The sequence below is a fragment of the Diorhabda carinulata genome, chromosome 2 (genome assembly GCF_026250575.1).
Source record: "Diorhabda carinulata isolate Delta chromosome 2, icDioCari1.1, whole genome shotgun sequence".
Lineage (NCBI taxonomy): Eukaryota > Metazoa > Arthropoda > Insecta > Coleoptera > Chrysomelidae > Diorhabda > Diorhabda carinulata.
In genome coordinates this window covers 25,411,386-25,434,382 of record NC_079461.1, presented here as the reverse complement: position 1 = coordinate 25,434,382, position 22,997 = coordinate 25,411,386, and the positions used below count along the sequence as shown (strand labels likewise).

Sequence of the window (22,997 nt, the reverse complement as noted above, 5' to 3'; positions counted from 1 at the left end):
CAATTATCGAATTATTTCAATAAATATGATATTAGTCATGAAGGACATAATACATTATCCAAATATTTCACTAAATTAAAATCTAAAACACCAGAAAACAAAAGAAGTAATATTATATATGTCTGTCTACATAAGGCAGACATCTCAGTATTTAGAGAATAGATTAAGAGGTCATCAATACAATAAAAAAATATAACTGCATTAACAAACCATGAAATATAAAAAAAACATAAATTCAATTATAAAGATTCAAAAATTCTTGAAACGGAATCTAATACACGAAAAAGAGAGAAATTTTGGAAATGGTTCACATTATTAAGAACGAAATAACTTTAAAAAGACCTAAATAATCTAAGTAAAATTTATAGCTCTATTTTATAAATTCTAATAAAACTACTAGTTCACTGAATCAATGGACACAGTCAATTAGATGTAGGCAATGACTATATCAAGTAAGAGGGATTTAATAAAGGAAACACAAGCTAAAGGGATAGAAGTATCAAAGGTAGGAGGATATTTGACAGAAATATGAAGAAATAATATGAAGTAGCACATAAAACAAGATGATAAATTTCAAAACATGCATGCGTACGGTCTATTCAGACAAGAGCTGAAACATCAACAATAAAAAGAATAATGAGGATAATTGAAATCAAATGCTAAGAATAATAACCAGAGGGAGCGTCGTATGCGATGTTTCATGAAAGTATGAAATTTGACATGTACAGAGCCTTAAAGTTTTTAAAAACATGACATGATAAGTACAAATTCAAAACTGACGTCATTAGAATACTATAGTTGATATAGACTTCTAAATATTCGATGTTTTTTACAGAAAAATGTTTGTTATTGACGTCGGTAAAGTTAAGTAATTCATTTTGAAAAATGCTCATTGCTTCATTTGAATAAATTCTTGACTTTATCTAAATTACTATACAAATAATGTATCGAATTTTCTTTTTTTTTACTTATAGATAAAGTATTTCAAATAATTTGAAGCTACTTTGAATATTCTTTCATTATTTTATGAAAAAAAGTTATTTACAATCAATTCGGACTGCATATCTTTGAAGGAGATCTAAATTGGAAATCAAGACTCAAAAGATTGTTTTTCCAAGCTCTTATTCTGTTCATATAAAAACACGAAGACAGTTATTTATTAAATTATTTAGTAAATATGAAAAAAAGGATTTCAAGTGTTAGTAAAACATATTTTTTTATGCAAAAAAGCGATGAAAAATTACGTAAATATTCTCCTGAAAATCTTCCATCTCATTTAATAATTTCTAAGTGGTTCTATGCTTTCAAACGTTGCCATATGAACGAGAATAATGCTGATAGTAATTTACTGTAACTATTCCAAAATTGTTGATAAAATATCTTGCCTTTATGCTAAGCAATCTTCGAATAAAAGTTCCTGAAAATTTTGCATAAAAGATTATTTATGGAAAAGCTATTTGCGAAGTGGGTGCCACGATTACTGATCAAAAGCTGACACCAAAGAATGCAAAGAACATAGAAGCTCATAAGTACGATTTTAGCTTACCCTGAAATTTATAATACCTATCCTAATCACCATACAATTTCAGTGTACATTTTTGCTTCGATTTTATCCAGCCGACCAGTTATCAGGGACCGCTGCCCAATATACAGACGTTAAACAATCACCGTCAAAAAAATGCAATAATTTATAACGGTTTTTTCATAATTATTGAAAAACACGATCTTGGGGATCACTCTCTCGAAAACGGCTGTTGCATTGTCAACGGTGGGGGTCCGGTGGCACCGCACATCAATGTTTCGATAGGATTTTGATTGAGCTCGTATTGCTTGACTAATTTTTTTACAGTAGCTGAATTCATAAAGAATGATATGCAGATCTTCATACATAAAAAACGTTTATTTTTTATGTACAGGAATCTCCTACTTCACATTTTATTCAAAAAAACATAAATCACATGGAACGCCGTCTTATCGAGTTGTCGGTTGTTTATATTATAATATTTTAATGTTCATATTGTAATGTGATTTTTATTTTATGATTTTGGTTACTCGACTATACAAAAGAACGCGTAGAGCGCTAATAGTATTTTAGTATCTGTAAATAACGTAAAGAACCTTGCAAAAAATTATCTCATTTTTAAAAAAATAAAACTTTATTATTTTACTTCATTCTACCATGGGAAATTTAAATATTCATTTTTCAATACCGAAAATCAGAAATTTGTCGTACCAACATTTTTTTAACAAAAATTGTATGCTTTAATCCTTTAACTGTAAGGTGGGGGTCACATCCGGCCCATTTCCTACCATATTGAGTGTCTCATTCCTCCACCAACTATTTGTAGTACGAGAGCTAAAGGAACCCTATCAATCGGCCTCGAGGGACTCTCGGAACTAGATACACTGTTCTGCTAAGTAATATTTCACTAACTGGAGCTAGTTTTCAAGCCTATAGTAGTAGTGGAAATAAGATAACGAATAAGAAAGGTGATTAGCCAATTCCTGCTCAATATGTTCTGAAGCTCACCTCAACAATAACAGGAACTAATAAAAATATAAACACTGATAACTTCCTTCGTAAAATAAACCACAGATACCTGTACCAAAACCTAAAAAATGGTTCTGCTTCTGTCAATGATGCACCAAAGGAGGGAAGAGAATGGTGACTCAGGAAAACCGGAGATAATTGAGTTTTATAACTCAACAAACGGTGGTGTAGATGTCTCAAACAAACTTTGCCACGATAAAACAACAAAAAGGAAGAGCAGGAGATGACCCATGAGATATTTTTTTGGAATGCTCGACATGGCAGGTGTAAATGCATTCGTAATATTCAAATGGAACTCAGATTGTGAGGAATTCTCAGTTCACGCACGTGCCTTGCTTTTGGACTGGCTGAACCATATATGAATTAATGTCTGGAGAATCAACGCATTTCGAAAGAATCGCGATTCACAATGGGAGCCATTTTGGGCAAGTAACCGCCACAATCGTTTAGCTACTGCACCAACAAGTAATCTAGAGCAGACAAGAAGAAGGTGCAGTTATTGTAATCCTCCAAAGGACAGAAAGGGCAACAAAATGCAACAGCAGTTTGTGTGGAAAACAAAAAATGATTTTGTGTCCCAAATATGCTACTAATGATGAACATTCTGATTAGTACCTTATTAATTGTGATTAAATTTTTTTATTGTTTTATTTTCAATTATTTTTATTGATTGTGATTCATCAAACATGTTTTTGAAACCGAAAAAGTACTAGTCCTATAGCTAGTTAGAAAAGTGGTTTGAAAAGTACCTTACTTTGTTATTTGATACGACTGAATAATGTTTCTTTATGCTATTATTGCTGTTACCAAATGACAACCGATAGCTCCTAAATAGATATTATTTTTGCTTCAATGTAAAGTCAAACTTTTAATGTAGTTTTCTAATTGGAATAATTATTTTATTGGTATAGGTTATGAAACTAAATGTGATTGTTCATAGGAAGAATAAAAACTGTTACCACAAACTACCAAGTGACAAGAGTTTCTTTTAAAATATTCATTTTGCTTTGGAAAAAAGTTAAAAAATGTGTTCCTGATTGGTGGTGAAAAATGAATATGAATGTGGTAATTCGACTGATGTATTGATCTATAGAAAATAAAATTGTTTTCTCGATTATAAACAATTAAATAAAATCGCAATGCATCCGCATTTTTAACAATAAATACATTTATCAGTGACTGTGCAACACAGCTAGGCTCAAAGTTTTCCTGACTGCCTTTTGGGATCCATCCAATAACATCCATGTGACTTTCAATTTAGTAGTAGTTTAATTGCTTAGATAGCCGATTATGTCTATGTCAAACAAATCTTTACGTACTTCATTTATTAATATGTGTGGGGAAACTTTAAATAAAAAATAATCGTTTCATATCATTCTTCATAAATTCCGAAACTGTAAAAAAATTATTCAAGCAATATGAGCAAAATCAAAAACCTATCGCCGGACCTCCACCGACGACAATGTAACAGCCACTTTCGAGAGAGTGATCCCTAAGATCGTGTTTTTCAATAATTATGAAAAAACCGTTATAAATTATCGCATTTTTTCGTCGGTACAAATTCAAACAATAAAGTTGCAAATTTTTGGAAATGAAAAGAATCTTTGTTTTGTTTGTTATTTTGGATGTTATTGCATTTTGAAAATCTACAAACTTTGTGATTTTTTTGCGTAAAATTGATCAAGCCGCAAATTTTTTTAAATAGATATCATGTAAGTGGAAATTCACCCCTACATGTAGGTATTTTTATAATTTTAATAACTTGCATGCTCACGGCCGGCAGTATATTATTGAATAGTATAGGGCTGAAAATTTTTCCCTCTCGTACAGTCTGGATAGTCTCGTTCTGATTTTGATCCTTTTTATATATCCTTGGATAATTTTTTTGATATTTATTTGTGTGTATTATTTTTCTCAAGAATCCTTAATATGTCCCTTAATCGTACTTTATAATATAAACAAAACATATGAAGTTTTCTATTAATTAACGTATTATGAATATTGCGTACACCGTTGATCTGTTGAGTCCGCACCCCTGCTGTTCTTCAGTCATTGGAATCATGTTCCTCATCTCATCGTTATGAAGACTTTTAGTAATTACTCAACAGTTTGTCAACAATAAATCAACTAAACCTGGAACCCATTAAAACCGTAAACCTTTGAAAGTAATAAAAAATGAAACATTGATATTATTTTTTTATTTTCAAAAGAACTTGAAATAAAAATTTCACCGCAATTTCATAGCAGCTTATTTGGCAGTATCTTTATTCATTTATTTACCACCCATAAAAGATAATATATGAGAAAGTCTCATGGACAGCGTATTTGACAGATTCCTGATGCTTACGGTTTTTGTACTTTTCGTTTTTTTCTCATAAAATTGGTAGTACCCCCTTAAGTAGGACCTTGATAAATCCAAAAAGGTTTTTTAGCCGAAATAATCAGTGGGTCTCTACAAGCCATGTTGATACGATCTACAACTCGGAAAAAAAGAATGAACCCCTGTATTTCGAACATAGTATAGTTACTGAACCTAACAATGAGTAAGTACTCTATTTCCATTAACAAAAAATACATAAAAAAATCTAAGCGGTTGAAATTTATCCTACAGAATTTCTTGGTTTGGAGGAGTGCTTTACTTAAATTGTTTCAACAGTGTTGGAGCTAAAATATTACTGTTAAAAAAAGCTGAAATATAGTCTAAATCATTGGTGGTAGTTAATTTCACGGCCAGCATTAGATGGATAGAGAAGTTTCGATTCCAAAACGTGCTCTATCTACAACATCTACTACAGTTTAAAATCAATGTAAATTTCAGTAAATTTGTAGCAACACCTTATATTCCCTGGTAAGGTTTTCTAATATCTTCTTAAATTTACTTCACTTCTTATACATAGTGCTTACATAATTTCTGTTGTTTACAGTTCCCGAAAAACCCTTGCGCCACTGTTTAAAGATTGAAATAGTTTTGATGGTGTCAAAATAAAAAAATTCTGCAACCTTTTACTTCTCAGACATTTTTATGTTTTGCTTGATTTTGGGTCTTTTTAATAGAAACTATAAGTTCCAAAGAACAAGTAAAAATTGACGTTTCGACCTATTTCGGTGTTTATCATAATGTGACTTGACATTGAGAATTTGTATTATATTAAACACCTACAATATGAATATCTACATATAAATAGTTTTAACCACAAAAAATAATGCATTGCTCACTGTTACAATTCAAAAACAAGCAGCAGCCTTCAAATAAATTATTAGTAGTTGCATTAATTTTTCTTATAAAATAGAACTACAAATTTTAGTCAAGTTTTTTCAGTCTTGGTTATCTTTCTAGTTCCTATGTATGTGAACAATTTCTAAAAATTTCCTATCCTTGTATTTAATTCGTTCTCAAGAATTTTTGAGTTTTTATAATTGAATGCTTTGGTATTTCATGGTCTGTTGGTGCGGTTTGAGTTGAGCTTTTATGAAACATTTCTATACCAATAGGTTAATAGGCTCACAGGACTAAAAAAATGCAATATAGTCTGGAAATGTCTAATAAAAATACAAATCATTATTGCTTTCACACATTGTTACACAGCTATGTTCGAAATAAGTAAATTTTGGTATATGAAAAAATTTATAAATTATAAACATTTTGATACATGAAAGTACAAATAAAAAAATGAAGCTACTTGTGAGGCCCCCCTGGGCTTGATACCCGGGATAATCTGTCCCCTTTGCCATTCTCCCTCGGCGGCCCAGGACGTTTCCAACAAAATAAAATTAGTTGATGTCGCATTATATAAAATTAACAATGATGTAGAAATAGAATGACCTCAAGATATTTAAACTTCAAATATTGTCATCCTATATCACAAAAAAGATTAGTGAATATAAGTTTAGCTGATAAATTATCCAACTATCAGATCCTGAATTTAGATGCTTAGATATTCAAAAAGCAGAAACAGCATTGAAAGAAAATAATTATCCTGAAAAACTGATTAATATCACATTCAACAAAATGATTAAAAGACACTAGAATCAATTGAGGAACAAAACAGTAACTAAACATCAAAGCATAAAACATTTCCTTACCTTACCTTATGTATAAGGACATTACCAACAACTATCAAATTAATTATTTCGATAAAATTGATATTGGTATAAGTTATAGAGGATATAATATATTTCATTAAACTAAAATCTAAAACACCCAAAAACAACAGAACTAATATTAAAAATCAAGTATCTAGTATATTGTAATGATTGTGACGCTGGGTACATAGGACAAATATTTCAGTATTAAACTAATTTTCTATCAAAAAAGAACTAAAACTAAGACGTTTTATCGAGAAATAAGCAAACGATATATATAGGGATTATTTTATCTAGGAATAAAATTATTGTAGTGAGCTGTATATTTAATCCCCGTGTGTATATAAATCAAAGTACTTACTTATAAATCAAATAGAAGAAGATTTCATGTAGTGGCAGTAACCACAACAATAATCACAATCAACACAGCGCAAATCTAACTACAATGCATTATTATGAAGTAATAACCGGTAAATTCAACAAGCTTTTAAATCGTGCTTCGACAAACATATCAGAATTGATTATCATCCTTAGGTATTTTCGTTACTCGGAAGTCAATTATAAAATAGTTGGGTAACCAATTATGCGTTTACACTTTTCTACGATATTTGGGAACTCCCATCTCAATGGAAATCATTTTTAAAAGAATTGTGGTTCGCATGGTTAATAACTAAATAATTTAAATTCATGAACAATATGGTCCACAAGTATATACGATAGTAGGTACATAACTGAAAATACTGCTTAATGTACATTTTTTTCAAATAAATTACTTGAACTAATAGTAGGTACATAAATGAAAATACTTCTTAACGTACATTTTTTTTAATAAAGAAGAACACAAGGACGAGGTAGGGAACGCAGCAGACAAGGTTGGTACATATGATGTCAGAAGTAATAATAAAATAAATAAAAATTTATTATAACAATACTGTTACGAACAAGTTAGCGAAATGGGTCCCTAAAAAGTCCCTGCTAGGCCACAATGGAATTTTAAATTTCGGCGAAGGCGCATATTTTTTATTCATTGCGGAATTCGTTTGAACTCAAGCTGTTTTATAGCAAGCGGTTTATTTACATTGTTTCTCTTAAATAACTTGCAATTATTACAAGGCACTTGATATATAATATTACTTCTTTTGTTTTTTGGTATTTTAGATTTTCATTTAGTGATAGATTTGGATAATGTACTCGTATTATGTCCTTTATGATTTATACTAATATCATATTTATTGAAATAATTCGATAATTGTTGAGAAAGTTCTTGTACATATGGTAAGGAAAAATGTTTTATGTTTTGATGTTTCGTTTCTGTTTTGTTCTTTAATTGATTGTAATATATGTTTATCCGTTTCTTGAATATGTTATTTATAATTTTTTGCAAATAATTATTTTCTTTCAATGCAGAAACGAAACATCAAAACATAAAACATTTTAAAACAGAAGAGACCTAAAATCAAGAACATTTAGATGCATTAATATATCAAAAGGTCTAAGAAATAAGAAATTAAAGAAAGAGGTGTGCAAAATGTATCAAAATAAAGGACCCGAACTGAAGACGTCAGAGATCGTCGCATTTGGTACATGTAATTAAACATTTCCCAACGAACGCGACGTTGTCTTCAGTTCGAGTCTTAAGCCCGAACGAGGGGTGTTGAACTGCTCTAATGAGACGTAATAACGTCGAAACTAGTCAGTAGTTAGACCCTCTCCTTGCAGGAGTTTGTGTAGCGCAGTTAGTTTAAATTATAATAAATAGTCGTAGTGAAAAGAGCGAGTTAGCAAAGCAATCGAAGAATTTAAATGAATTGTTCAAGTTAGTTAAATGTGGTGTATAGAATATAGAAATAAATTTAGAACGTATTCGTGTTTATTCATTAACCCCACGAATAGAAATCATAAAAATAAATAAGAAAAACGTTATATTGGTATCAGGTGTGGGGTATTGTAAATAAATTGGGAGATAAACATGGCCAAGAGAATAAGTTACCCGAAAGTGACGGAACTGAATGCCGGACTGGAGATTCGCAAGCTGGAAACGTCCGGTAAGAAGAGCGAATTAGTAGAAAGACTCAAAGTGGCACTGATAAGTGATGGAGTTGATCCAGAAACTTATCTATTCAAAGACTAGTCCTCCACTTTGATCTTGTCACTTGTGGATGACAAAATTTCGATCATGAAGAGCGACATTTGTGCTGGAATTTTATCATTGAAAACTGACATTGTCGCTGCCGTAGAAAATAAATGTCATCTCTAAAATCGGATATCCAGAACAAAAGATATTCTAGTAGAAGAAAAGAAGATCGAATAAATGTAATCCTGCAATCAAGAAAAACTACTCAAGATCTACGACAACGGCAGTTTTACACGAGTGAAGGCCTTTGAAGCAGCCGTTAGAGTGAATAATTAGTCCTATAAAGAAAAAGCAATGAAATTGACCATTGAGGAGACGTCTTTGATGTACTTTAGACGATACCCCTTGAAGAGACTGATGACTTCGAACAGCTGAAGAAGAGGTTGGATATGAGATATGATCACGAATTTCTTGAACACATGTACCAATCGCAGCCGAAGAGCCGAAGGCAGAAACCCGACGAAACTTTTCAAGAATACGAGGTGGATATTGCCCGGCTTGTACGATTCGCTTATCCAACAGCACCAAAGAACATGAACCCATCCGAAAAATTAAGTGATATTTATAAGTAAATTATTATAAATTAATTGTATTGTATAGTGTGTAAATAAATTAAGAATGTGAGAAACAGTGTTTATTAATTAACCCTACGAATAGAAATCATTTAAATAAAAAAAAATTACAATGCCAGAAATGTGGGAGCTTTATGAGAGGATATAATACAACATTAAAATTTAACTAAAACTTCTGACGTCATGTTTTGATTTGATCTGTTTTGTTTAATCAGTAAATTCGCATAAAGCATCACACTACATTTTCTTAGTTTCCAAAAAAATTAGGTTCAATCATTATTTATTAAAACTCTGCTTTACGTTTCCATTGCAACATATCAAGTTACAAATTCATCATTATTTGGAATTTTTCTTTTTTATATTTATGTAGGTACCAACATTGTCCGCAATGACCCCCTAACATGTCCTTATTTTATACTTTTTAGTGCACTTTTAAACTTTAAAGTGTGGGTTTTATAAAGTGTTTTTATAATATATATTTTTTTACTTTTTAGTTTTCTGATTGATTGTAGTTGTAAAATTTTGTAATCAATATTTTAAATACTTCCCATGTTCTATTAATTATTTACTTCTAAAACGAAATTGCACAAAGATAAACCCAACGGCCTATTAGTAGACCTGTTTGAGTGCGATCCAAGAGCACTAAATTTAGTTGTTCATGTCTTGTCCATCATTTGTCTGAAATCCAGTTCTTGTATTCTTATTCTTAATATATCTAGGGATCGTACTCGGCTTAGTGCAACTTATGCGATTTTTGGAAATAGTCAGCTCGAAGAATCAATTATGAATACTTATATCAAAAGTAACTATTGAAAATGATATAACCGAAATTAAGTCAATATAGAAAGTATAATTGTTACTAGCATTGTTTACTGGTGAAATCATAACCAAATTTCTCCACATGAAATATTAACTCAATTAATTACCACTAATTGGTAAATTAATTCGTAGGTTTTTCAATTGTTGCAAGTATTGTCATTAGTAGGTTGATTTGTTACGGAAAGTTACTTAAATATTGATAACAAATGTTGGAATTGTCAAGATCTATTATTATTGGCGTTACGGGTGGTATAGTCTATTTTTATGTATAAGAGTGTATGTAATAAAATGATGAAGTATTTGTAATCTACATGCTTCCTTTGGTAGACAGTTTCCCAGGAAAGTCTTTGCCTGTTTCAGTAGGTTGTCCCAATAATTGCTTATGCTCTTAGCTGCCTTCTTGCCAATGCTTTTTCTATTGGTCTGTAGCTGATACCACAGAAGGGTTCAGGTCCCAAGATGACTTGTGTGCCCTCGCTTTATTGATTTTATCAGCTATTCCATGTTCCTTCACTTCCGGTGTGTTCCGGAAATCATTATAGGATAAAATTATCTTTCTTGTCTAGCTCGTTTATTGTTTCTAGGCGATCCCATTTGGATTTTATGATATTGGAGCTTAAAGCTCTAATGGCTACTTGGCTATAGGACAGGATGATGATCTCCTATTTGCGATAGTTCCTCTCTAGATTGAACTGGACAATTTTTGAATTGCATAAATTTTTGCTTGAAAAATGCTTGGTGTGTTGCCCCGGCTTTCAGAGTGTTTGATTCTAGTCCTATACACTCCTATTCCAGTTCTGTCTACTGTTTTAGATCCGTATACCATTAAATGGCATTTCTGTTCATTTCTTGTACGGTGTTTTGATCGCACCTACTTCTACAGCTTGGTACTGAGGTAAACTTTTTCGAAGCATCATCCTGAGATATGTCCTAGATATTTAGGAACAGTTTTTCTTTGGAGATTCCTTCTTTGAACATTCTAAGTGATGTTTTTTCTGTTACGCTTTTCAGTACTAAGTGGAGAGATGGGAGATTTAGAATAAATTCTAGTACAGCTGTTGGCCATGATTTCATGGCCTCGGTTGCACATAAGCAAGCCAATCTTTGTATTTTCGAGAGAATGTTCCTCGTGGTATTCAAACTAGCTTTAGTACCGCAAAACACTGCCCCATATGTGATAATTGTTCTGATAAAATTAATATAAAAAAACTGAGATTGAGGGTTTTCCTTTCTTGTTACGTTTCACAAGAATCTATCATTTGGTATACTTTTTTTCCCAAGTTTGCCATGGAAAAAGTCATTTATTAGAAGTTATGAACGTCAAGTCAAAGATAATTATATTTTTAGAGCCTTACTTCATATAAAATTAAAATTTTATGATGACCTCAAATGTTGAATACACAGACATTTTATGAATCTTAGGAGAGTGTTTAGGAAACTTGATTACAACTATGATACGCATGATATAGAAAAGTTTTCTGAAGAAACTCACCAAGTGAAAATACATTTAGAGCCAATGTTCGACGTCGTTCGAAATCTGGGGAAGTGAGACCAAATAAAAAATGAATTCTAGTCATAGCGTTAAGAATATCAGAACCCAAATATCTATTTCTCACTACTCCATGCTGATTGGATCTCCTTAAGGTCACAATTGCGACTAGTAGAAACGGCAAAGGGGGAGACTAGAGAATTTCGATTTCAATGGCGAGTAGAGAGAGGTAGATACTGGTGAACCGATGCTCTTTCTCTATTTTCCAATAGTACTATTCCACATAAATGCCGTTCTCTCTATCATTAATATTCATTTTATTATTCTGGTATGCCAAGATTAATAAGATCCATTAATAAAGAATATATTTTAGATGTGTCGTAATTGATTTAGTAACAATGTTCATAATCGATGGATTGATAGAGGTGAAGAAGCTTCGATTTAATGGCTTTCTCGGTCATATGATTTTAAGACTAACAGTTTGATCGTATCTTAATGGAAAAATCTATACTACAGAGGTAAATTCACGTCAAAAATTGAAAGACAGAATGCAATGTCACTTTCATGATCTCATAGCCGATCCCCAACCGTTTAGAAGATAAATATAAAATTTGTTTAATCGTGAAAACGGACATTTTGAATACTTACTCCAATTGAAATTTATTCCAAGACTTTATTTTTATTTTCTATTTTGATTAGTAAATAATTTTATCATGACTTTATATCAGCATCAGTTATTATCTTATAATTTTCAAATAAAAATTTTCCAAAAACGGTTCGCAGTATGTATCAAGTTTTACCAAGAGTACCTTTTTGGAATAAAATGAAATTATTTTGTTCACTTGCAGTTTCTATTAGTAAATCTAACCTACAAAAGTTATGTTCAAACTACTTTATACGATGCGTGTAACTATCGCCATCTATGAATGTCAGATATAAAAAAATTTCTTGTAATGCATTAGCTTCCAAAAGATATTCATATAAAATTTTATTACAATGTTGACAGTAGTTTCGGCGAAACTGAGCAAATCCAATTATTTTTCAGTTTTACCTATCCTATAGGCGGGACACTTTATACGACACCCTGTATAGTTATGCGTGTTTAAAACAGGTCTTTGTAAATGCAAAGGAACTGTAAATGGTGCCAAATATGGCCAGTGTCACACGGATGTTGTCACTGATACAAAATTCAATTATATCTACTCAAACGAATACAATGGGTTGTTAATTTGATAAAAAAGTAATATTTTTATTGAGTAAGTATTTATTACATGTTTGAGTTACTAATTATCAACGTCACCAACATTTGACAGTAATAATAAATGTTTGCTATGTTTGATATAAAGGATTTCAATAATTTTTTCATAAGATGTAGTCTCATGAAACAAAATGGAAGGTTATTGCCGTTCAAGAAATGTGAGTTCCCACATACTACTAACCCCAATAGATTACCAAATTGGAAAAATGAAAATGGACATTTTTCTACACATTCTGTCTCCCATGCCGAATTATTTATCATGGTAAGTTTAAATATTTTCCGAGTTATTAAAAAATGTTTGATAAACACATTCATAAACAGATAAATTTTGTTATTCCAAAATGACAATGCCCGTGGATGACGCTAAATTTTTCTGCTTCTGTTCGTTCTTCTAATGTATTCTGGCAACAAACAAACCAGATATTTTTTATAACAGCTCAAAACAACCATCGAAACGTACCTTTACAGGATGTTCATAACCAAAAAATCATCAGTCAATATTTTGTCAAATCTTTCTGAACGATGTGATTTTTATTCATTTTTCAAATGTATTATGTGATATACCAAATTTTATTCAGTACTTGCTTGGAAGAATATGGGTCTGATTTTAATATCGTCAGAGTTAGAAATCATCGAAAACAGAATTAAGATTATAGAAAAATGTCAACAACAAGTTCAAAAAGAACTGGAGGAATTGAAATCTAAAGAATACTGTTTGATACTTACCAGAGATCTAAGAAAAATACAAAGGTAAATTGTTACTGCAAATTTAATTTTTAATTGAAACGACAATCTTTTTGGTTTTTCTATTCTGGTGAAATGCTCTAAAGTTTATATTGAGCCCCAGTGCAGTCCATAGGCTCACAATTGAACTTTCCTCATAGCCCAGAGCGGTCCTATGGACCACTCGGCGTATTTTATTTGAAATCTTCTACCGGGCCCAAGGGAAAAATATGTTATTGTGACGACTATTTTTGATCTCATACAATATTCTTTAAAACACATTGTACATTTTTGTACACTCTACATAAAAGCACAAATTCAAAGGATCAAGAAGCGAACAAAATTTTTTTGTCCTTACTGCAAATAGATGTAACTTCAAAGAAATATAATGACAAGATTTATTTCGAAAAAAACAGTGCAAAAAATGATATTTTTAATGTGCGGGCCATAGGACCGCTCGGGGGTTGGGGAAAGTTTTAGTAATAAACTTTTCCCCGGGCCCAGAGTGGGCCCATGAACCCACACAAAGATTATCATTTGTCGTACTTTTTATTTCAAATAAATTTTTACTTCATTTTTCCTAGGATCCACATCCTATAAGGGAAAAAGTTTATCAAAATTGGTTGGGGTTCAACGTGTTAATAAATTTTTAAATGAAACATTTTAAATTGATGCTTATCAATTTATCTTATGAGTATCTTTATTTTTTTGCATACTGAGAGAACATTTCATCGAACTAAACTCTTTCGTTTCTTTGAAGCAGTTGAAAAACTTTCCATTAACCTAAAGCGGGCTTTACACGCTACGATAAATCGTAGCAATTTAACGTAACGATCAGATTGTTACGTGCGTGTAAATGGGAGATTGTAGCGATTTATTGGGATTGGAGTTGGAGTGGGTGGTTGAAGCCGGCCGGCATCAATTTCTGGAAATCGTAACGATGTGTTGGAATGTGTAAACAGTTGCACCAGCTTATAATTTTTAATTGAATTCATAGAACTGTATAGAAGTTTTCCCTGTTTGTGGCTCGTTAAGAGCAAAGAATACTCCGACAGGAAAAAAAAGACCTAGCATATATTGAGTTAGTCAAAAAGTTCGAGGAGTTTGATCCGTTGAACCTCACGTATAATCAACGAAAAAATTATTTCATTTAGATACTTCGAAAGTCAAAAACCATTGTCAAATGGTTCACTATTTTCCAAATTATACCAAACAATTCCAGAGTGTTTAGTTGTTTATTGATCTGAGATATTTCTGAACATTCAAAAACATGTTTCTAGAAATTTCTAGAGAAAGAAACTTCCAGCTTGTGAATAATTTCAAAAGCAAATTGGTCAATTTGAAACATTTTTATGAACTGGAGATCGAGCAACTTTCCCTAATGTTGGGGAATACTCCCGAAAACTCTTTACATATACGAGGGTTGCCTGGGAAGTTTCGTATTACAAAGAAACTAGTTCTCGTTTGATGAAGTGATGACATTTTGCGAAAAATAAATAACGGGCAAAATATGAAAACGTTGCGGTGATGCGGTGTGTATCGTGGGAGTGAAAGATATTATGTAGTAGTGAAATGAAGTCTTTAACCTGGTCAAACGAAAATTCAAAAGAAGCGCCTGGAGTATGTTAAAAGAAAGGACGTTTTGTTCGGTCACGACGACACTGGATTGCACATATTTCATTCAACAATCGCCTAAAATTGACTAGCTTAAGAAGTTTATAATTCTTTTCGAAAATAAAAGAGACGTCGAAAATCTTGTCGCCAAGTCTTTCATCACCAAGCCACAGAAGTTTAACAATGTGTTCCCAAATAGATGAAATTAAATTAAATTAAAAATTCTCTATTAAAATTTTTTCTGAGGTTTAACCCTTCTAAAATAATTTCTAACAATTCAAATTTTCAAAAATCAAATATGCCTTGGAAATATTCCCAAACACCTATTTTTCTGCAGAGTAAAATTTTTGTAAGTGGCAAATATTTAAAAAGTTATTGGGAAAAATTTCTTAATCAGTTGTCAATTATGATTTTCACTTTTTATCATAATAGAAAATTCACATTTGTAATAGACCGAACTGCACGTTGTATTTTTTTAATACTACACTATTATTCGGAATGTGCTCTTGTTTTGTTTTACTTTTGCCCATACATTATTGTAAGGTGTGGGGATATAGCAAGCCAACGTTTCATACTATTTTCCTAAACCATCTTTCATCAAACTGATTCTTTAGCCAATCAGTAATCCTTTGTGTAGAATGATCAGGGTAGCCGTTATATTAAAAGAAATGAGTTTGCCGAATGTTTAAAGAAAATTCGTCAATAAATCTTTGGACAATTTGTAAGTAGATACGAATGTTGATTTGACGTCAATAAAGAAATGTCCGATGATTTCTAGCACCTAACAACATTAACTTTTTTGAAATACTGCCATTTTGTTTTAATAATTACGTAAGGGAAGACGGAATATCATTTGTAGTAAGTACTTGCATAAATTATCAATTTATGAAAATTTCTGTTTTCTAGAATTAAGTCCCCTAAAGTAAAACAGTGTGACAAATTTTGAGGATATATGTTATAACTATGTTTATAATCACGCTTCGATTTCTAAGTGATATTTTCTATTAAGGCCTGGTGCACACCGAAAAGATATGTGTGACTACGACGTAACCCCGTCGTACCCACGCGCATAGCTTCGGCATAAACAGATGTCACACCCGTTTACGCATACGTCTACATTCTCATTCGAGATGAGTATGCAACGCAGACCCTACGTACCGAGCTGCAGCAAGCATATTTTATTTTACTGTTTGTGACGCTTATGTTGTTAACGATGTCTGACAAAGATTGGATAAATAGACCAAGTAGATCAACTGACGTGGAAAAAGTCTGTAGTTTTAACAGAGCTTCGCAGTACAATTAATGACATCGAACCTAAATACTCATCCGGAACTGATGGACTTACATTAAAAAAGTTTTTAAGTCTACCCGATTGCACAATAAATGCACAAATGACGCTATATTCTCCCTCCTAAATAATGTCTACTCTAGCTTATACAGGCATCACTCCACTGCAACAACTTTTTGTGATTTTTCTAAAGCTTTCGATTGTGTTAATCATAATATTTTAATTAACAAATTCCAGTACTACGGTTTCAGAGGAACACCTCTCGCATGGTTCAAATCATACCTTACCAACAAAAGTCAGCTTGTAAGGGTTGATACAACGATATCTTCAGGCAATCAAATAAAATATGGAGGCCCCAAGGCTCAGTACTAGGCCCTATTTTGTTTCTTCTATTTATACTCATAAACGACATCGCCTATCTAGACATCAGTGGTAACATATGTCTTTTTGCAGACGATACTAGTTTCTCTTAGAACAACCCTGATTTCAAGGCACTGTATAAGACCTTATCTAGTGATCCTTAAATCATGGTGCGATTCTAATCTTCTCTGTCTCCACGTTTCTGTAAAATTCTAAGGGTTTGTTGTGAAAAACTCTTTGAAATATTGTGATTGTGTAATTACCTTAACCTGAGAACTCGCTGGAGAATAACACAATGCTATGTTTTGACTACCTTACTCTATAGTGTCGAGAGCTGGACTTTGAAGGTATCCAGCATGCGTAAGGTGGAAGCTTTTGAAATGTGGCTCTTTAGACGGATACTTAAAATACCAGGATGAATCGGGTGACCAACGACGAGGTGCTAAGACGAATGAACAGAGAACGAGAACTATTAACCATTGTAAAGAGAAGAAGAGCTTCCTACTGTAACCACATTTTTAGAAATCAAAAATATGCCTTGTTACAGCTGATCATGGAAGGGAAGATAGAAGGCAGGCGTGGCCTGGGTAGAAAAAGATTTTCATGGTTGAAAAACCTCCGAGATTGGTTCCATGTACGTAATGCCGTAAATCTAATACGCATGACTGAAGATCGTAAAGAATTCCAAAGGATGATTGCCAACCTTCATTAGAATGAAGCAGACACTGGAAGAAGAAGATGCCCTTATTGAGTCGCATCTCCGATGTGCCCTTCCCTTCTAGGGTACGTATGCTGCGACTCAATTTGAGCGAATCTTCAATCTACAAAAGATAACTGTTAGATATTTACTCGGACTTCTTTGATTCATCTTTGAAACCGTTTGCCTAATTCATAAGCCAGCTTCTCCTTTTCAGAAAAGACGTTGGACGGCTATCCACTTAAGAACGCGGAGCATAACCTTCACCTACCTACTCCACGTTCAGAATTAGTTAAGTGCTCAATATTTTACATTGCAAAAAATGAACAATCACTTGCCAATTGAAAGCAAATAGATACATTCTTTTCCTGGATTCCGCAATAATTTGAGGGCATATTTACTGGAAAATACCTTCTAATAATGATATTTAATTCCGGACATGCTGTCTACTGGTTTAATTTTGCTATGATTATTTCCTATTGTGGTTTCCTTCTGTATATTGAATTGAATTTTACTTGTATCTCCACAAATATTAAGAAGCTTTTTTGAAGAATTGATTCAGTGAAAAAACATATATTTATACTGAACAGCAATTACAGAAATGTGGTGGAACAAGAGAAAGACTAGAAATTGGTTTAAAATAACTTTAACTGACTCATTTTAAAATAATTTCTCGACTGTTTTACTATGATAGATGTTGATGGTTAGGGCCGACACAGTGACAGCCACATCTTTGAAAATTCTAAATTTTATTGTCACTATTTACTGAACTTCCGTACGTGCTTATTGGCGATGAAGGTTTCGCATTACAGACTTTCTTAATGAGCTATACCTTATTACATGATACGAGAAAAATAAATTATAACTACATATTATGCAGTGCCCGTCGTTTTTGGTATATTAGCTGCAAAATGAAGAATTTTCCATAGACCTATGGCATGTCATATTGAAAAGGCTATTCTCCTTTCAAAGGTAGCATGTTCTATACATAGTTATGTAAGAATTAAACACAGTGATATTATTATGCAGGATATTGAAACAAGTCAAACGAACTTGGAATAAAGTGCATCAATATATATTAGACGAACTAATACAAGGTCACCTAATGTTGCAATTACTATAATAGAAAAGTTTGTTACATATTTAAATTGCTAAATAAGTATATATCTCGTATTCTAAAGTGTAGCTCCAATTTTCTCTCACAATAAACATACATTTTTGTACTCTTAACATTTTGGATATTCATATTCACGCACAAATTCCATAAATTTTTCTTTCTTATCGCAATTCATTATTCGAAAAAATGAGGCAACACTACACTACGTGCCGTTTTGTAAAAAAATACAACTGACTGCATTTACGCGTAAGGTCACGCATAGCAAAGGTACGTGCGTGTTCAAACTTGTTCGGTGTGACGTCCAATATAATGCGCCATTGAAAAGAAGACTATTTAATAATATCTATTGCATTTCTTATATTCACCGGATATCTTATACTACCAAGTGAAAGAGATTATTAGTCCGACGATGAAGACTATCGTGTCTCGATGGTACGCAACCCTTTTAGTAGGAATGTTTATCTTGAATTGAAATATGTACTCCATTTTCTAGATAATGTAAAAGCTGTCCAGAACAAAAAGACAGAAATTATTTTATGCCCACAATGCGATGAAGAAATTCATTAGATCCAAACCCATAAGATTTAGCTACAAACAGACAATGAGCGGGGCCGATGTATAATGCTACAATTGCTCCTTGTATGGTGGAAAAGAAGCTGCAAGTGAACCTTTAGGAACTAGGGTCGTTTCTAAGATGCTATCCTTTATAGAAAATCCCGAAAGCCAGACTGTCTATTTCGATAACTACTTCAGTAGCCACTCTTATGTTTAAACCTAAACAAATTGAGGTTATCGATCGATCAACGGGAGCTATTAGAGTAAACGGAACTCAAAAGTGCCCTATTAAAACTTCAAAAGAAATGCAAAAGTCTGAAAGAGGTCGTTACGATTACTGTTTTCATGAGAAAAATCATTTTGAAGTGGAATTGCAACAAATGTGTGTCAGTAGCTTCCAACTTTAATACATTAGATTCTTTGGCAACAATATACCGATGGAATCGACAAAAGAAGGAGCTGATACCAATTCTACATACATCGACATATGGGAGGTGTAGATTAGCAAGATTGGTTGCTAGAAAAGCACTCAATTGCAATCAAAGGAAAAAAAGTGGTGCTGGTGTTTGGTTACGCATATTATAGACATGGCAGAGGTCAAATCTTTTTGTTGTATCTTGCAGTAAACAGTGAAAAGTCTATATCAATAAAAGATTTCCGGGGGCGAATTCCAGTTCCTTACCTGAAAATTGGACATGGGCATCGAGTAATGAAGGGTCGATCACTTAGTTTACCGTCGACATCAATACCATGTGTTGAAACTAGTGTCAGGTATGATGAAAGAGCATATTTTCTCGAAAAACGAGGTTAACAACATTGGTGTCAATTTAGCTTTGCAAAGGCAAGCCGAAAATTTTATTCGATAAATATAATGTAACATTATGTTCTGAATGTTGATAAAATTTCACAAAAAAAATTAAATTACATTTTTATTCTTCTTATGTTTTAGATTAAGTCATATTATAATGATATTTTTTATTATTATAATATATAATTCAAAATTATTAGTGCTTCATACAGACTGCGCGTCAGCGAAAACGAGCCAACGCAAAAATTTGCGAAATTATCCAAATGTTTACATGTAGCTAACTTTTGTTGTAATAAATGTATGATGTATTTATTCTATAATGCTTTTAGGTGGTTATAAGGAAGTAAACAACAATTCGAGAATTTATAAATTTATTAAGAAACAACACTTTCAATTGTTGACACCACAATAATTGAACGAAGCACACACAAAAAGTGACGGGGTTTATTTTTAAAAAAGGCGTATCGCCATCTCGATACTGGATGACAAATCTCATGCGAGAGGGCATAGAATGCAAGATATTCTGATTGTTTGTTTGAGGAAAATTGGTCCATTCCTCAATCAGGGCCAATCACAGTTCTTCACGTGTTCATGGAGCAGGATTCCGACGTCTTACACGTGTTTTGAGCTGGTCCCAATTATGCACAATAGCGGTTCAATCTATTTTTGCAATACCAACCTCTTCAGGTATTCCATTACCATACTTACCGTATGCGGTCGAGCATTATTTTGCTTTAGTAGAAAACCATTACCAACAAATCCAGCATATCGTTGTTCATAATCTTCTAGGATCTCTGCAACATATCGTCGTGCTGTTAGTGCGCATCTGTCAATTACGACGAGATCCGTATGTGTCTCAAAAGAAATACCTGCCCAAAACATTACTGAGCCACCCCCATACGCAGCTATGGTAATAGAGTACAGGCAGCATACCGTTATCCAGCTCTTAATTTCTGCCATCGTTGCCGTACAGGCACATTCTACACTCAACCGTAAACAATATCTTTTTCCAGTCGTCCACTGTCCAATTCATGTGTTCACGAGCAAAATCAAGTCTGCGTCTTCTATGAGCTTCAGTAAGCAAGGGTCCATTAGCTGAACTGCAAGCTATCAAACCACTTTCTTTCAACCTTCGTTGAACAGTAGACGTGCTGACTGCTATTCCGTGAGCTTGTTGAAGGCCGCTTTGGAGCATTCTAGTGGTCTTCGTTCAATCTCGCAATGTAGCAATCGTGAGACAGCGATCCATCCGAGCTGTTGTTTTTCGTTTTTCACCCAAACCGGGCCGTCCCTGGTGAAAGAAAAAGCTGGCGTGGTCTTTGTACTGTTGAACGACATACATTCAAACGTCTATTGACTCGTTCTCCGATATTTTTCATCCATTGTCAAGAACTAAATTCAACTCTATGGAGGCCACTTTAGTACAACGATACGTCTAAAACTTGAAATCACTTGTAGTCGAAATTTTTATTCAATAATTAGTAACAACTGATGATTTCGTAAATATTTGGGGTGGTCCGTTTTCGCTGACGCGCAGTGAATGTAGTTTTCCGAATACATAAAATTCATAGTTCCATACATCCAAAGTCCTCATTTGAGAACGTACCTTCTTAAATAAATTTAGACATGGTATTATTTTATTTTTCTACTCAGGTAGTTTTCATTAAAATCGTTTACAAAAAAGTAAATTGGATAGGTTAGACGTTAATGGGTTAAGTCTAATAATAGTGTTTAGAAGTTCATTACAACAGATTAATATTGTTATATACAAATATTAGTCTTTGATTTGTGAAACAAACAAAAAAGTTATAGTGGACCGATGATTTTGAAGTTTGGTGTACATATCAAAATGTTGATTCTGAATAACTTATTTCAATAACTTTTTGTCGTATTTACCACAAAAAAGACACTTTACAATCAAGAAAAACAAAGTTTCTGAAAATTTTTTTCTTTCATTTTTCAAAACTAATAGTATGTTAGAAATTAGGCTTTAGCCAAGCAGGATTGGACTCATTTAAATCGAGAGTGGTTCCACCTATCAGGAGACACAGTATATATGAATGATATTAAGAAGCTACTCGATAAATGGTAAAAGGTCAGGAATAATAATTTGCACACGTGGACTTAACATCGATGTTTACATCGGTTTTAGTAAGGGAAAACGTTATTCAAAAATTAAGTTGCGATGGAAAAATACTCTTTAGACGACCCTATATAGTTTGAAAAAAATAAGTTACGGATAGAAGGCATATAATAAATTTGTACTCACATGCTCCAGTCCCATTAAAACAAATTACCAATAACTAATTGTTTCAATTAAATTACTAACTTATAATTGTACACCCGAGGAACATTAATCTAAGTATTAAAAAAATACTAATAAATAAATGCACGACCGTGAACAACAGTGCTGATAAGTACCTATGTACTCCAGTTTCGATATTTCTATTGAAAACCAAATCAACTACGAACGGCGATCTACTATGTAGGTATAGGTCACTATCGTCGTCTTCAATATCAATATTTAAAACCGTCGTTTGGATGTGTAAGCAGTTCGTTAAATAAAGGAGATATTCTACATTTGTTTCAAATATTAAACGACTACACGGAAAGTTATAAATTCAAAGCCTTTAGTTGCAATTAGAATAATGTGGGTAATTTTGTAATTCGGTCATATTTATCTGTATATGTTATTTGAGTTCTTTTCTAGCAAACAACTGATACAGTTTGTAATAAAAAAGTTGTTCAATTTTTTTATGTTAAATGATACAGGATAAAAGATAATATCCAATTTTAATTTTTACGCTAACTTGAGAAGTTAATCATATGCTAATTGTCTTACAGATGCTTCAAAAATACAAAAATTCATATATCCATTTTATATTAGAAAAGAAATAATTATTATTTAGGCAGTTATGAAACATGTTGA

At 32.5% G+C, this 22,997-nt stretch overlaps 1 protein-coding gene and 1 long non-coding RNA gene across 4 annotated transcripts in view; one reads left to right on the top strand and one right to left on the bottom strand.

Moving 5' to 3' along the window:
- LOC130903746 (calcium release-activated calcium channel protein 1-like) overlaps positions 1-22,635 on the bottom strand; it is a 65,085-nt gene extending 42,450 nt beyond the window's left edge. The window contains exon 1 of one of the 3 annotated variants that reach the window (XM_057815999.1): positions 22,338-22,635. The gene's annotated coding sequence lies outside the window, so the exon portion shown is untranslated. Of the gene's footprint in view, positions 1-6,995; positions 7,153-22,337 lie in introns of those variants that run through there. The other 2 variants (XM_057815995.1, XM_057815997.1) reach the window with 2 other exon arrangements.
- LOC130903747 (uncharacterized) lies at positions 12,076-13,027 on the top strand. The gene is made up of 3 exons (XR_009060769.1): positions 12,076-12,166; positions 12,694-12,904; positions 13,018-13,027. It is a non-coding gene; the product is annotated as an uncharacterized LOC130903747 (long non-coding RNA).
- Positions 22,636-22,997: the final 362 nt, after the last annotated feature.